Raw genomic sequence first — 14,567 nt, 5'->3', positions numbered from 1 at the left:
AGAACACAGGGCCCTCCCAGGTGTGTTTGAAGAGTCTGTCACTTGAATTAAATAAACCTTAGTCCTGGGGGCCGGCCCCATGGCTGAGCGGTTAAGTTCCTGCATTCTGGTTCGGATCCTGGGCACAGACCTACGCAGTGCTCATCAAGCCATGCTGTGGAGGCATCCCACATAAAATAACTAGAATGACCTACAACTAGGGTATACAACTATGTACTGGGGCTTTGGGAAGAAAAAAAAGGGGAAGACTGGTAGCAGATATTAGCTCGGGGCCAATCTTCCTCAAAAAAAAACAAAACAAAACACAACTACAACAACTAACCCTGACATTGGAGATCTTTGCAAACAAAAATAAAGAGAGGAAGATTGACAACAGATGTTAGCTCAGGGCCAATCTTCCTCAAAGAACAAAAAACAAAACAAAAAGACAAACAAAAACAACTAATCCTGACATTGGAGACCTTTGTGAAAAACAGCAACAACAAAGAAACCTGAGTCCTCATTTGAAAAATGAGACGAAGACTTTGTCTACTTCACAGAATGGTTTAGAGTCAATGTGATTTGCAGGGAAATGGTTTGAAAATTCTTAGCTAAAGAAATGTAAGGTATTAACACTATAATCCTAATCTAAAAATTTTAAGTTTCTTCAAGCTAAAAATATCAGCAATTCTGGTCATAGGTTCACTCTCTAGACTTTCAGAAACCCCATCCAAGATGCTAAAGGAGATATTGGGGCAGATTCTATAGTGAGGCTGTATCCTTCTTTGCTTTCTCTTCCTGCTGGACATGCCGTCCTCAGGGCCATGGGCCCAGCCTGGCTGCGGCATGCTTGAACCATCTTAGGAGGTGGCCAGAGGTTATAGAGCGGCTCCAAACCTCAGTCTAGTCCAGGCTGTTTGACCGTTTGGGCATATCCCTGAATTTTTCCTAGCTTTCCTTCTGCCTACAGTTAGTCATTCTCAGACACAGGTTATTAAAAGATGTTGGCAGCCTGGCCCGGTGGCGCAGCGGTTAAGTGTGCATGTTCCGCTTCTTGGCGGCCCGGGGTTCACTGGTTCCAATCGAGGGTGCAGACATGGCACTGCTTGGCAAGCCATGCTGTGGTAGGCGTCCCACATATAAAGTAGAGGAAGATGGGCACGGATGTTAGCTCAGGGCCAGCCTTTCTCAGCAAAAAGAGGAGGACTGGCAGTAGTTAGCTCAGGGCCAATCTTCAAAAAAAATTAATTAATTAATTTAATTAAATTAAAGATGTTGGCAAATAGCGCAATGCTGCAGAAGCAAGACATTGTCAGTCTCATTGTTTTATTTCCTTAGGATAGGACTAGGACGTGATTTCTCCAACACACTGTCTTCATATAACACAAGTTTATGACGAATATCGTAGTAAAGATAATAGCACGACAGCAAATACTTGTAGAATTTTTTTGCCGATTTTCCCAAAAATAGCAGTTGGAAATTTTCCTATTTATTTGTAGAATATCCGTGCAAGGAAATGAATCCCTCCAACTTCATGGACAAAATCTGCCTATTTTATTAAACTCTTAAAAAATCCAATACACCTTTAAAAAACAGAAGTTGCCTGGCACTCATCTGCTTATATTTATCAGATGAGTGAAAATTAAAATGTTTAAGACAGAATCTTCTGTCGTTGTAAAAAAATCTATGATGCTAAGATGAGAAAACATTTATTTTTCTCCAGGATTGATGAAACATGCTAAAGTAGGCCAAAACAACAACAACAACAAAACAGTCTTAATATAGATCTGGTTTGTTTCTATGGGTCTACGAGCACATGTGGATATTTGGAAACACTAGGATGTTTGGTGACACTCAAGCTATTCACTGTTAGTCAACAGATAGGTGCATTGTGGTAGAAGCTCAAGTGACAAGTGGTTAAGATAATGCAGTGACTCTTAAAGTGTGGTCTCCAGGCCAGCAGCATCAGCGTCGGCCAGGGGCTTGTTAGACGGTTGAGGGCTCAGCGCAGACCTACAGGACCAGAAACTCTGGGGACGGCCCAGTGAGGTGTGTTTTGCCAGCCCCTCTAGGTGATTCTATGCTCACCAAGGTCTGAGAACCCCTTGGCTGAAGACATGGTGAGGATCCTTTATTTTTTTACTCTGAAATGTTGTGCCTTACTTCTTGACACGGTATTCTTGTTTGACAGTGTGTATGGAAAAGCACAATTGCTTGTTAAAAGGTGAAAATTGGAGTCAACAATTAGCTGTTTAGGCCAAGTTATATCTAAAAATCATGTGGGCAGACTATTTTGAAAACTGGATATTTGAATCAACTGAAAACATGACAAAGCCTCCTCCGCAACCCAAACCTAAAAGTCTCATTTATATTCTTCAACAGTTTACATAAATCACTGGTGCAAAATAAGCATTATATATTACATTAAAAAGTGCTTTTCAGATCTTATTAGAAATCTGGCATAGTTTTTGGAATTCTTCTCTCATACTTCAGATATATTTTCCAGAGATTGATTTCTTTTCCCTCAACAAGAATTAAAGAACGAAGGAACAGAAACACGATAAAGCAAAACCAAACAAACATCATTCTTTTATATGCAACTATATTTTAAAACGTCTGGAGTCTTTAAAAATATGGGTATTTTCCTCTGTGAGTTAAATAAGCACAAGATACATATATTGCACTGTTTATAGCTTCATTTTAGTAACTGGAAATACCATTTTACCTACATAATAATTGCTCTATAAAGGTGAAGTTAAAGTGCTGAGACAGCCCAGAGGGTGTAGCTTTTCCTGAGGACCAGGGACAGTGTCCCGGAAGAGCTACTGTTGAGGTAGGTCTTGGATGGTGAGCTTCCAGGGTACAGAATGGGGTTGAAGACTTTCTCCACAAGAGAAACAGTGTGTGCACAAGGGCACCCCATCACAAAGGGGCCTCGTGGGCTTAACCTGCAAGCAATGGAGGTGCACCATGCAGCATTTCCCGAGTTAAGAGGTTTGACTTTATTTGTATGCATGGAGAGCCAATGAGAGTTTCTGGGCTGTGGACTTACACAACCCAATGTCTCGTCAGAAAGATCGGCTTTGGCAATAATGTGAGCTCTGGACTGAATCTCACAGAGACTGTTGTCAGAGAATTCTGGCAATTTCTAATTTGACATAAGGCTGGGCCAAAGCAGGGGTGGGATGGTCTTGAAGGCAAGAACTTGAGAGACATTTGAGCTGGGTTTGAAGGTGATCGTCAAGGGGAAAAAAATAAGAAACAAGGCAGAATCCTGAAGTTCTTATTAAGTATTTCTTAACATAGGCTGTGATGCCTATTTTGCATTAGTTATTCATGTAAACTGTCAAAGGCTAAATAAGACTTTTATACTCAGATGGGGGGTGGGGAGCACTTCACTGCATCCAGCTGGTTCAAAGGATCACTTTTCAGATGACAGGAACAGGTGGAAGGGAGCATCACTGGGAGGCAGAGCAGGTGTGGGGAATGTATTTCCGACGTCATTGGTTTGGGTGTCTGGCCTGGGCACGAGATTTTCAAAAGTTCCCCAGTGATTTACAGCAGGTGAGAACTACTGCTTCAACACACAAGTGAAGGCTTTTTCTGTTTGATAGTGTAGCTTTAACTTTTCATTCTGTTGATTTGCATAACAATCTGTTGTGATGCTAATGAAATGAAACACTTATATATGTACCTCCTAGGGATGATGCAAAAACAAATGAGATGACATGTGCGAAAGTGCACTGAGCTGGTATTTATTTGGGCCCTATTATCAGCACCAGCGTTTCCAAAGTTTCCTCTAGGGAGTAAATGCTTACATATATCACTGGGAAAATTCAACAAAGTAGCATAATTTCTTCACTTTTATCTTTAACATGTAGGGTACAAATTTTTCATACAGACTCTCTCTCTCAAGTTATAGTAAATATAGCCTTTTTATTGACACAAGATGAGCAGATATATTTTTTTAAAGGCATCAGAGGGGATACACATGCAAACTGGAAGTCAACACTCATTTTGGGGGGTTTAACTTTTCTTTATAAAATCTTCCTACAAATGGCAGATCCTATAAATCCTAAAGTCCCTAAGTTGACTTTGCCTTGCACATACTTGATACTCAATAAAGATTTTGTAAATGCCAGCAGAACATGAGCACATGGGAGGTGTTGACATATTATAATATTACATTGTTTGGAGCTTGCTGAAGAAGTCAATTTCTTCCAAGCCTGAAAGAATAATGACTAAAACTTAGCAGCAGGAAAACCTGGGCAGAGAAGTAACTACAATGCTCTTAGAAAACAAATATATTTCTTTAGGACATGGACAAATATAATTTTAAAAATTATTAGGAGAACGAAGCCATAGAGAAAAAGAAGAGAAAAAATGTTGAGAGTCAAAAGAAAGAAACAAAAAAAAAGAGTAAATAGCAAAAGAAAGAGCTCAGTGGATTATATTTTGAAATAATAAGGATACATGACAAAGGAATAGATCATGGAGGTGATCATTTTGGGTACACAAATGTGGAGTATATCAAATACAGATAAAGTTCTATCTGTAGTGTGTGATTAGAAAACGTAGCTTTTACGTACTCCCAAGTTTTTCAACATGAATGTTGGCACTACCCAGGCCAGGGTCTGATTAAGATTTCCCAGTTGTGTGCTTTTATATTTAACTCCTCCTACTTTTTCCTATCTCTTAGATTTCAGCTTTTTTCTGGCACGTTTCTAAGGCCTTTAATCAACTTACCCTTCAGGCTTTTAAAATGAACTTTCTAGGGGCCAGCCCGTGGCCAAGTGGTTAAATTAGCATGCTCTACTTCCGTGGCCCAGGGTTTCACCGCTTTGGATCCTGGGCGTGGACCTAGCACCAATCAAGCCATATTGAGGCAGCATCCCACACAGTAGAACCAGAAGGACCTACAACTAGAATGTACACCTATGTACTGGGGGACTTTGGGGAGAAAAAAAAAAAGATTGGCAACAGATGTTAGCTCAGGGGCAATCTTTAAAATGAAGTTTCTTTTCTTTTCAATATAAGATTTACCGTGTACCTACTGCAGTGAATGACATTATGGGAAAATACAAATAATTTCGTATTTCTGTATTCTTCGTGAATGAGCTAATCTGTTTACCACCACAAATTTGGGACATCCCACATGAAGTAGGACTTCAGCTGTAAATATACTACTACTCTATATAGTATGTCCAATAAATAGTCGGCATATGAAATGTTTGGTAAGCCGCAATAAAGATCTACCCCCAATTTAAGGAAGCTTATCCTAAATTTACAGAAGACCTAACATAGTTTATTGGATATTTAAATACCTATGTATGTGTATATGTATTCATACACACACATTTACATATTTTACTGAAGGTTAAGACAAAGCCATGATAGGACATGAGGAAGAACTCTGTACTAGCAGGAATACAGCCTGTGTTAGAGAGAATAAGGGTTCTGATGACCTGAAATAGGACAAAGAGCTCAGGAAGAGAAACTGAGACTCCAGAAGATAAGCTTTAACAGTTTTGACCAGCATCCAACCTGCCGTAGCTTTAGTCTACATTATGCATGAGCAGGAATTTTGTATTTCAAATAGAAATACAATTATTAATCAGAAAAAGTTAGAACATCATAAGCATACATTTAATTGTCCACTTAATGGACCAAAACAATGCAGGCATTAAAAATAATACATCATCAGAAATATATCATACCTACTTTCTAAACTTCCTCACTTGGTAACTTGCAAACATTAATGGGATTTCACCATTCTAAATTTTGTCAGTGACAATGCTTGCTCTTAATATTCCTAAAGACTAGTTGAAATTTGTCTGTATATTAATTTCTCTGATAACTTATGATTTTCAAAAATAAAGTAACTTCAAAAATTCCATAATTATGGAAAGAATTTTGGGTAAAAATTTACAGAGTAGTTCATAATTTATATGAGATTTTTCTTCAGTTGTTTATAGTCATGATGTATACATGTAGTTATTCAGTAAATAGGGGGCCCTCAACTTCTTTTTTGACATGACAAAAGAAAGCTTCTAACATTCTAATTTAAATATTTTATTTGAATTATATGCACTGATTTAACCTCACCATAAAATTAAAGAGTTGTATGATAAACATAATTCTTTCTCAAAAGGTGAATATTTATTTTATTCTTTAGCTATTATATTCACTTATTCATTTTGTACTATTGCTGTCACCAAACAACAATTCTATAGTACATATATGTACTCTTTTCTGTTACAGGGAAATGATCCCTAATGAAAATGAGAATAAGAGTATTGGGGTTATACCATTCTAGTTCTCTCATATTTTCCGTTGTTGAAATAAAATACCAACTGAAAGGTAATATGTGTGGTTAGTTGGTTGTATGTTTCATTGAGCAAACCAAATTGCTTTCTAGGATTTCTTAAAGAAAAATTCTGCAGTTCTAAAATGCACTTAGCACTTCAGATTGGCATCAAGAGTAGTGCCCAATCGCTATGGAGTAATCAAGCACTGTAAAGAAAGTTCTTTGGCTTTAGCTTCTCCATGATACAGCAAGCACAAAAAGCATTTATGAGGACAGACTAGCTTATGGGAAGGGCCCCAACCACGTGGGCTCCAGGCCTGCCTTATATTTCCAACAGTTTATTGGTCATCTCTACTGAGACAACCACAGACTTCTCAGACCCAGCATGTCCAAATGGAACTTATCATTTCACCCTAAAAGCTGCTACTCCTGTGCCCCCAGCTCAATGAATGGCCTACTAGTTGCTCAAGGTGCTTCCCTCTCCCTTGCTTCCACATCTAATGAATCACCAGGTCGCACTGAATCTACTTCCTAAATAGCTATTTTCTAAATTTTTTCATGTCTCTTCATCCTCCCCTTGCTGCTCGTCCAAACTATGAATACGTGTTGTCTGAATTATTTTAATAGTGTCTCCACTGGTCTCCCTTCCTCCAGCATTGTGCTTCCCCAAGCCAGTCTCCATGGTATGGCCAAACCCTACAACCTAAATAAAGGCTTCCCATTTTGTTGGAATAAATTCCAGAATCCTGAGCACGGCTAGCAACGTTCTTTGTTTTCTGTTCTTGCATTATTCCGCAGCTTCATCTCCTACCTCTCTGCAGAGAAACAGGTGCGCAGGTGCGCAGCCACCACCTGCCCTCCAATCTCCACCAGATGGAGCCATGTTCAGTCACGTGATGGTGCTGGGAACTCTGCCTGCCATTGCTTCATCTGGCTAACTTCTACTCAGCCTGTAGGTTCTAGTGCCTCTTCCATGAACCATTCCTGGCCACCCCAAGCCCATATCTTCAAGTCCAGGAGAGTTACTCTTATAGCATCCTATACTCTGCCTCATTCAGAAAGTTACTACACTTCTTTGTAATTGCTTATCACTTATCTAGCTTTACCATTGAACCTCTGGCTTCACAAGAACCAAAGCTGTGGCTGTCTTGTTCAGTTGTACAACCCTGGTACATTACAGTGAGAAGTCCATGGTAGTGTCCCACAAATCTTTGTTAAATGAATGAATCCAAATGGAGTTATGTACAAAGGTCACAGAGTCAGATTTCTGTTACGCCCTTAGCTATCCCGTCAAAGTACTGCAGGAAACAGCACATGATAATTAGCTGTAGGCTGTTATAAAGTTACCTCCCCGCTATATAGTTTTACCACCCCCCCACCCCCAAATTCCAATCATTAGCTACATATAAATCTATTTGACTTTACTTCTTTCAGCCATGGTAAGAACTGTAGCAACCATCATTATATTTAAGAAAACTGAATTACTAATATCAGTCTACCCATTTCTCTAAGAAAATGAAATTACTTCTCTACAGAATTAAAACACCATTTCCTTGAACTTGATGAAGAAGCCAATTCTCTTTTGTGTTTCCTGCCTCCAAAAAGAATACGTGTCTAGACAGAATATTAGTGAAGTTTTTCCATGAGATCCCTTTTCCACGAGAACAAACTCCATTATTCCCCCAGAACCACATAAATAGCTCACTCTCTGCTTACCTCTTAATTTCAAAAACAAACAAACAAAAACTTGGTGAAAGGAATTCTAGCCCATTTTCCAAACATAAAATTCTGCTTAAAAAAAAAAACACTATGGATATATATATATCCTTCTCGAAATTTCTAAATATGGTCATAATTCATTTTAAGTGGTGCTGAACCAGTTGAGTTATTCTCCGTTTGCCTTCTGGTATTCTTTGCATTAATGGTTCAGACTTGAGCACATCAGAATCTCCTGAAAGCCTTTTTAAAATGCAGATTGCTGGGCCCACTCCCAGAGTTTCTGATTCATTAGGCTTGAGCCTGGACCAGAGAATTTGTATTTCTAGTAAGTTCCCAAGGAAAATCGATGCTGCTGGTCTGGGGACTCCACTTTGAGATGTAACTCATACATACAACTGACCGTAGAGAAGCACATTTTGTCCGTGTGTATGTAGCTACATCATGACATTTTGACATGTACTATCCCACTATCCCCACTTTTAATTTTCAGTCATCAGTATGTAACTCAGTCTTGCTGCCCAAATACGTGAAGCATGTACTCAAAGCTGAAACGTTAATAGCACAATGGTACATCACCTTCTTATAAAGAAAAGAAAGAGGTCTCTTTCTGCAGGTTTAAAACATCAAATGGAAAACAACCCAAAGATTGCTCCAAGGAGGTTTTACCTTCAACAGCAAACATGTAGGTTTTGCCTCAATTGTGATTTCTTTGTTCAGGAGCCAAGCTGGCAATTAAGCTGGCACAAGGAGTAGGAGCCATTCGTTTAAGGTGATGATAGCATAGCCCTTTGTAAACTCTGGAACAATGAGGGCCCACACATAAGCTCATTCCAAGTTCTAGTTCCTTCTCTCTTCTTGCTCCCTCAATAGTGGCTGCTCATTCTGAATTCTCAGAGCGAAAGGAAAGGAAAGCCTTTCGATCGTGTCATGTCTTCCCCCATTTAAACCATTTAGAGCCGTAACTTATGGGAGCAATCTTAAATAGTCCCATTTAAACACTGCAGAACTAACTGTGAAGGCCACTGACAAAATCGCACTCGTGGAATCTCTTTGCTCCAAAGGCTTTCCATTACTCTAGGTTTCTCTGCAGTACTGTGCTGAGAAGGGCAAGTTGAAAACCACATCTGGAGTCCGGCTTGGTAGGAGGTTCATTTTTGTCTTGTAGACTCATTATTTCAATCTTCTTAGAAAGAAGAAATGTAATAGGAAGATTTAATTCCCATCAGTTCTGGCATAAGCTGAGTTTCATAAAGGGTCTCAGAACTTAAAGAAAGTGATGCCCTTCCTAATGGCTCCTGAGGAAATCAGGCACACTCTGCTCTGACCATTACAAGGTACGGCAATAAGTTCCCACTCTTCTTGAAGGTTCTTATAGAGTGAAAACTCTGTTTGTCTTGTTCACTGCTTTAACCCTAGAATTGAAAATTGTGCCCCCCCAAAAAAACGTACTTAATATATAACATTTATTGCCTGACCAGCTCTCACTATAAGCATTTATAGGTGATGCTCAATAAAATTTAAAGAAGTATAACCTGACACCAAGATTCAAAAATTAAATGTTATCAAAACAGTGATTGCTTCTACAAATGAAGGAAATGAATCATAAGATATCTTATTAGAATGTAACTTCTTCTAACCCCCTGTCTACAAATATATCCATCACCAGACTTCTGGCAAGTAAATACACATTTACATTTCAGGACTGAAATCCCTGGTTTTATGCTCAGACAATGCTCAGACTAGTAAAATATTTTTCACTCAAATTGTCTGCCAGTTTATAAATGGAGAGGAATTCCCCATGAGACACCCCCTTTATATAGGGAATACAGTTTTGGCTAAACACTTTCTCAGAATTGTGTAGGAAGGGCATATAATTATTAGTTAGACCATTTTGATTGCCATTTCTTTTTCACACCAATGGTTTCCTCAAAGCTTCTTCTCCATTTTGCAGTTGTCTCAGCTTATAGAGCTTTACAGCCCATCCAGCTGAATCTACTCCCTGCAGCCTCAGCCTATCTGAGTTCACAAAAGAATCCTGCCATAGGGGGATCCATTATAAGAACTTCAGCTACAACTAGGTCATGCCACTCAGATCTGGATCTAGAGGTCAGCCACGACTGCTGGCTCTTGCATAATCTACTCTTCTTCCCAGATTACTCAACCCCTGAGGTCTACCTCATGGACGCTAGACCGTGCGTCAGAAGTCCGAATTAGGAAAGCCTCCCAACGCAATGCCTTATTGTCCCTTCTAGCTTTGAATCTCCTGGAATGCAAGACAGCCTAATCCAAGCCAGGCTCTCCTATGCCCTTTCGACGCTCTTCCTCTAATGAATCACAAGACCTGCCTCTGGGGACAAGCCAATTCTCTCAGGGCTCTTCCAGCACCTGAATTCTACTTTTTTCTGCCAAGTTCTGATTTCTTGCTCAGCACTTGTTGCCGAAATCCCACTGAATCCCGCATTGGCGCCCTAAGTCCTGGTAAGGTACGATTTGGCTGCCTTAAGTTGAGTCTCAGAACTCAAGGTATAACAATGACTAGTCATCCACCATCCAACAAGCACACTGTACAGAGGATAGAAACTGGGGTAGAAGAAAGACACGGAAGAGGTCCTCGGTACCGAAACATATTTCCGCATAATAGTATAATTGGTGAATTCTCATATCCATGAGGATCAAATTGATGTACTATTTTAGCACTCCCACAAGAATTCTCCTACACCATTTCTACACAGAATTTCATTTTATGGAAAAGTTCCATGATTTTTAAGATACCATTTCATCTCCCCATGCCAAGTAGTTTCAGATTTTAAGAATTATAAAATGCACTCATCAAAGAATTTTGGCACACCATGTGCTATGTATTACGTGTTTATATATTTTAAAAATCCTGAACAAATCTCTCTTGAGGTTCTGTTTAAAATGCAGTGACAAGCACAGTCAAGTATGAAAAGAAACCAGAACATAAACTCACGGAAGACCAGCACCCACCCCGCAGGTGCTATAACTGGAAATTTTGTTGAAATTACTTTGAAAATTAGTTATTCAGTATCTAAAACAAAGGCAGGATGCAATATTTCCTTCTCCTGGACAACACTAAAACCTCGGAAATGAAATGTCCAAACCTCTTGTAGAAATAAAAATCTATTGAGAAGAGCAGCCCAGAAAGCATTAATGCAATCAGTCTGCATGCTGCCAGCTAATTTACAATCCATGACAGGCAAAGCCAAGTGAGAGTTATTTACGTTTGTTCTTCTGGTAGAATAGAAGGGATGAGAGTGAAAAGGATCTGCTGAATCAGACCCTGTTTGACTGAGGAGTGACAGAGGAGTTTTCTTCAATTAATAGCCAGCTGCATAACTTGAGCTAATGCCAGCTGGGCTTTCGTCATGAAGCGCCACAAAAATAAATTATTCTGTACTCAGGTGCTGGCTGTGATCAGTGAATTAATCCATCCAAAGCTGGAGGAGGGAGAGGGCCAGGCATGTTACCATACCTGAGTTTTATGAGCATATTTTGGCAACTGTTTTGAGGCTATTGAGTTAATACTAATTGTTAAAATGTCCAAATGGATCCATATAGGCTCAAATGCTGGTCTTGTTTGTTGGTTTGGTTTTGTCTTTGCTGAGGAAGATTCTCCCTGAGCTACCATCTGCTGCCAATCTTCCTCTTTGTGGTATGTGAGCCACCTTCACAGCATTGCCACTAACAGACGAGTGGTATAGGTCTGAGCCTGGGAAATGAACCCGGGCTGCCGAAGCAGAGAGCGCCAAACATAACCACTAGGCACCGGGGCTGGCCCTCAAATACTGGTTTGAATGAACACATTTTTAGAAGGAAGGAACCAAAGACAGTAGAAATGGTCTCATCAAGATCATGTTGATTTCTTTCACAGATTAGTACAATTCATATTCCTATTTAAGTTTTATGGTCAAGGGCGGAGTAAGCAAAAAGAGTTTTATTAAGGACATCCACATGAAGGAATTCTCAAGGGGGAAAAATGATGGCTCCAATGACATAAGAGGAATCTAGGATAGGTTTATAGAAGGCAAATGCCTGCTAGTACATTCAGAAGAGATTAACAGCCCCAGCTGCTAGGACTTTTCTAGCGAGGTGCCTGTCCTGGTGGTCACAAGTCCATGTGTCTTCTGGCTGCCTAGCCACATTCCTGTCTGTCTGGATGGAAGAGCGCCCATCCACAAGCCAGACCTTTTCATTATGGGAAAGTTTCTGAGGTTCCATGTGTCAGGCAACCTTTGCTTACCCGTCACTTCCTGTAAACACTTCTACTATGGGGATTTCTTACAGAAAAACCCACTTGAAAGCACCTAACCAAAGAAATGAGGGTCAGAAAAACAGGAGCCACATCGAAATCTAGGTATGAAGTACACAGACATAAAATAAGCCCTCCAAATGAGGAAGCAGTAGCAGCTTGACCTGCAAATTCTTTGCTATCTGTTTGCTTCCTCGATTTTCAAACTGTAGCCCTAGAAATATAAACACACAATTCTAAACATTTACAGGCCTGCGGCAGCAAAATACCATAAGCCAGCTTCATAACTGGGGCATGCAGACCATAAATCCTGCAGTGTCGGGAGGGGAGGTGTGGAAATGGACCGTCACCATTCAGCATCCTGCACCAAAGAAAACAGGGCACAAGGAAGAGGCAATTGGCAGCCCATTCCTGGATTCTTTCATTCATTGAAGAAGGATCTCAAGGATTGAATTACCCAGTTGACGCTAGTTCCACCCATGCCAGAGAGCAAAAGTTACAAGCCTGCCAAAGGCCACTGTTGCTTTGGATTTAGGCAGAACGGCTTGGTCTCGAGTGTGGACAGAGAGGAGGCCTGTATGGAGGTGTGACGGGAAAGGGGCTCCTCCCAAGTCTGACAGGAGCGCTCCAATTCTGACATGGAATTTAGAGAAGGAATCAGGGGACAACAATCACAGGATTTGATTCCTTAAATCTGTCAGCATGAGAGATGAACCTAATTTGGCCACGTGAGACGGATGAGAAACAGTCTTTGCTGCTGGCAACACAGAAAGGAAAGGGCAAAACAAAAAACCCATCATTACTGGTTACATTCGGAGCACCGGAGAGAGATGCCTACAATCACAGGGCACCTTGTTCCATTATGGTTAGTTAGTCTGGGCGATCCTAAGCTATTCAGTGAAACTTCTCCACAGTGAGTACTCGGGGGAGGTGAGCCATTAGGAAGCTGAATTAACGAGTGCTTTTTTAGATGCCATATGTAGTGTCAACAGGTGCCCTACATGTTACCCCTTCCACATCAGCCCGTTATAGGCAGAATTTCTAGGTATGAGCAATGTTTCCCGAGTCTTAGTTTACTTCTTTCAACAAACTGACTCATTTAACAAGAAGCACTTTAGTTTACTTTTCAGCACTCTCTATGTCACAGGCAAATGTATGAATGGAAACAGAAAATTTTGAACATTAACGTTTAAGAGCTTTGTTTTGTTTTTGTAATCTTTGTTATGGAGTAGACACAGCCTCTGTTTCCATCCTTGGGATCGATGATACATACAGATGTATTAACGGATACAAAGGGATGTTTATGAACTACATATATTCTTACCTCTTTCATTCAGGGACCGATTATCTAATTGGTGATTCATCGTTTCTTTCATCTTTTCCTTTTGACATGCTCTTAATGAGAAAAATGGAGTGATAGAATTGGAAACCTTTGTGCAAAAATCATGTCCCAGGCTCAATGCTGGATAACTCTTATACATTTTCCTCTTTAAACCTAACAGCCTTCTGAGGTTAATATCCAATTACATACAGAGCAAAAGAAGCTCCATGGTAAAGAGACATGCCAAAACATCACTTCCCCCAAGAAAGTTTACTTGATGGAATAACCTAGTTTAAGAGATGCTCATATACCCTTGCTTTATCCCTGCATTTTCCATCATTCTTTTCAAAAGCTTTGCATTTGCCTGTCTTCCTTTTAAACGTGATTCCCTTGAAGGTAGGGACTGCATGTCATTCATCTTTTCCCCCTCCATGCCTTGAACAGTGCTTGGCACCTGATGGCCAGAAATGTCAGGAACAAATGTAAGCCATGCAGCCAGTAAGCAAGAGCACTGGGTTTTCAATCAAGAAATGTCTGCTTCCAACACCTATCAAGTAGAAAATGCTGGAGCTTATCAGTGATGTTAGACAGAAGAATGGATGTTGAGATTAGTTTACCAGTTTCATTCCAGATAGTTCACAACCAAGAGGTTCTCAAGAAATACTTGTTGACAGAATTTATGTACCCAAGTTAGCTCTGTTTTCCCAAACCATAGATAACTGGGAAGAAAGATTCAGCTAAAACTCAGCCTCAATGGAAGGCACAGGAGTTTTCATTAAACATATGAATGAGCATTTATTTTGTTAAGTGATAGAGTGGCTTTTCACCTGTATTATAGGAAAATACTCCAACATCAATTTTACTTCGAAGAACTATATTGAGTAAAACCCTAATGGCTCTCTGCATGAAAAATTCTAGTTTTCCCATACTATACAAATTCACAATGTAAATATAATCATGATGGCATTTCT

At 39.9% G+C, this 14,567-nt stretch overlaps 1 protein-coding gene across 22 annotated transcripts in view; it reads right to left on the bottom strand.

Annotated features, from left to right (window-relative positions):
• PDE4D (phosphodiesterase 4D) overlaps window positions 1-14,567 on the bottom strand; it is a 1,369,870-nt gene that overhangs the window by 463,208 nt on the left and 892,095 nt on the right. Inside the window, exon 1 of one of the 22 annotated variants that reach the window (XM_070587550.1) lies at window positions 8,672-8,850. The exons of the other annotated variants lie outside the window; for them this stretch is intronic. The gene's annotated coding sequence lies outside the window, so the exon portion shown is untranslated. Of the gene's footprint in view, window positions 1-8,671; window positions 8,851-14,567 lie in introns of those variants that run through there. 22 annotated transcript variants of the gene reach the window in all.

The sequence above is a fragment of the Equus przewalskii genome, chromosome 20 (assembly GCF_037783145.1).
Source record: "Equus przewalskii isolate Varuska chromosome 20, EquPr2, whole genome shotgun sequence".
Classification (NCBI taxonomy): Eukaryota; Metazoa; Chordata; class Mammalia; order Perissodactyla; family Equidae; genus Equus; species Equus przewalskii.
Note: the sequence above shows the minus strand (reverse complement) of the source record. Positions and strands in the feature narration are given on the sequence as shown.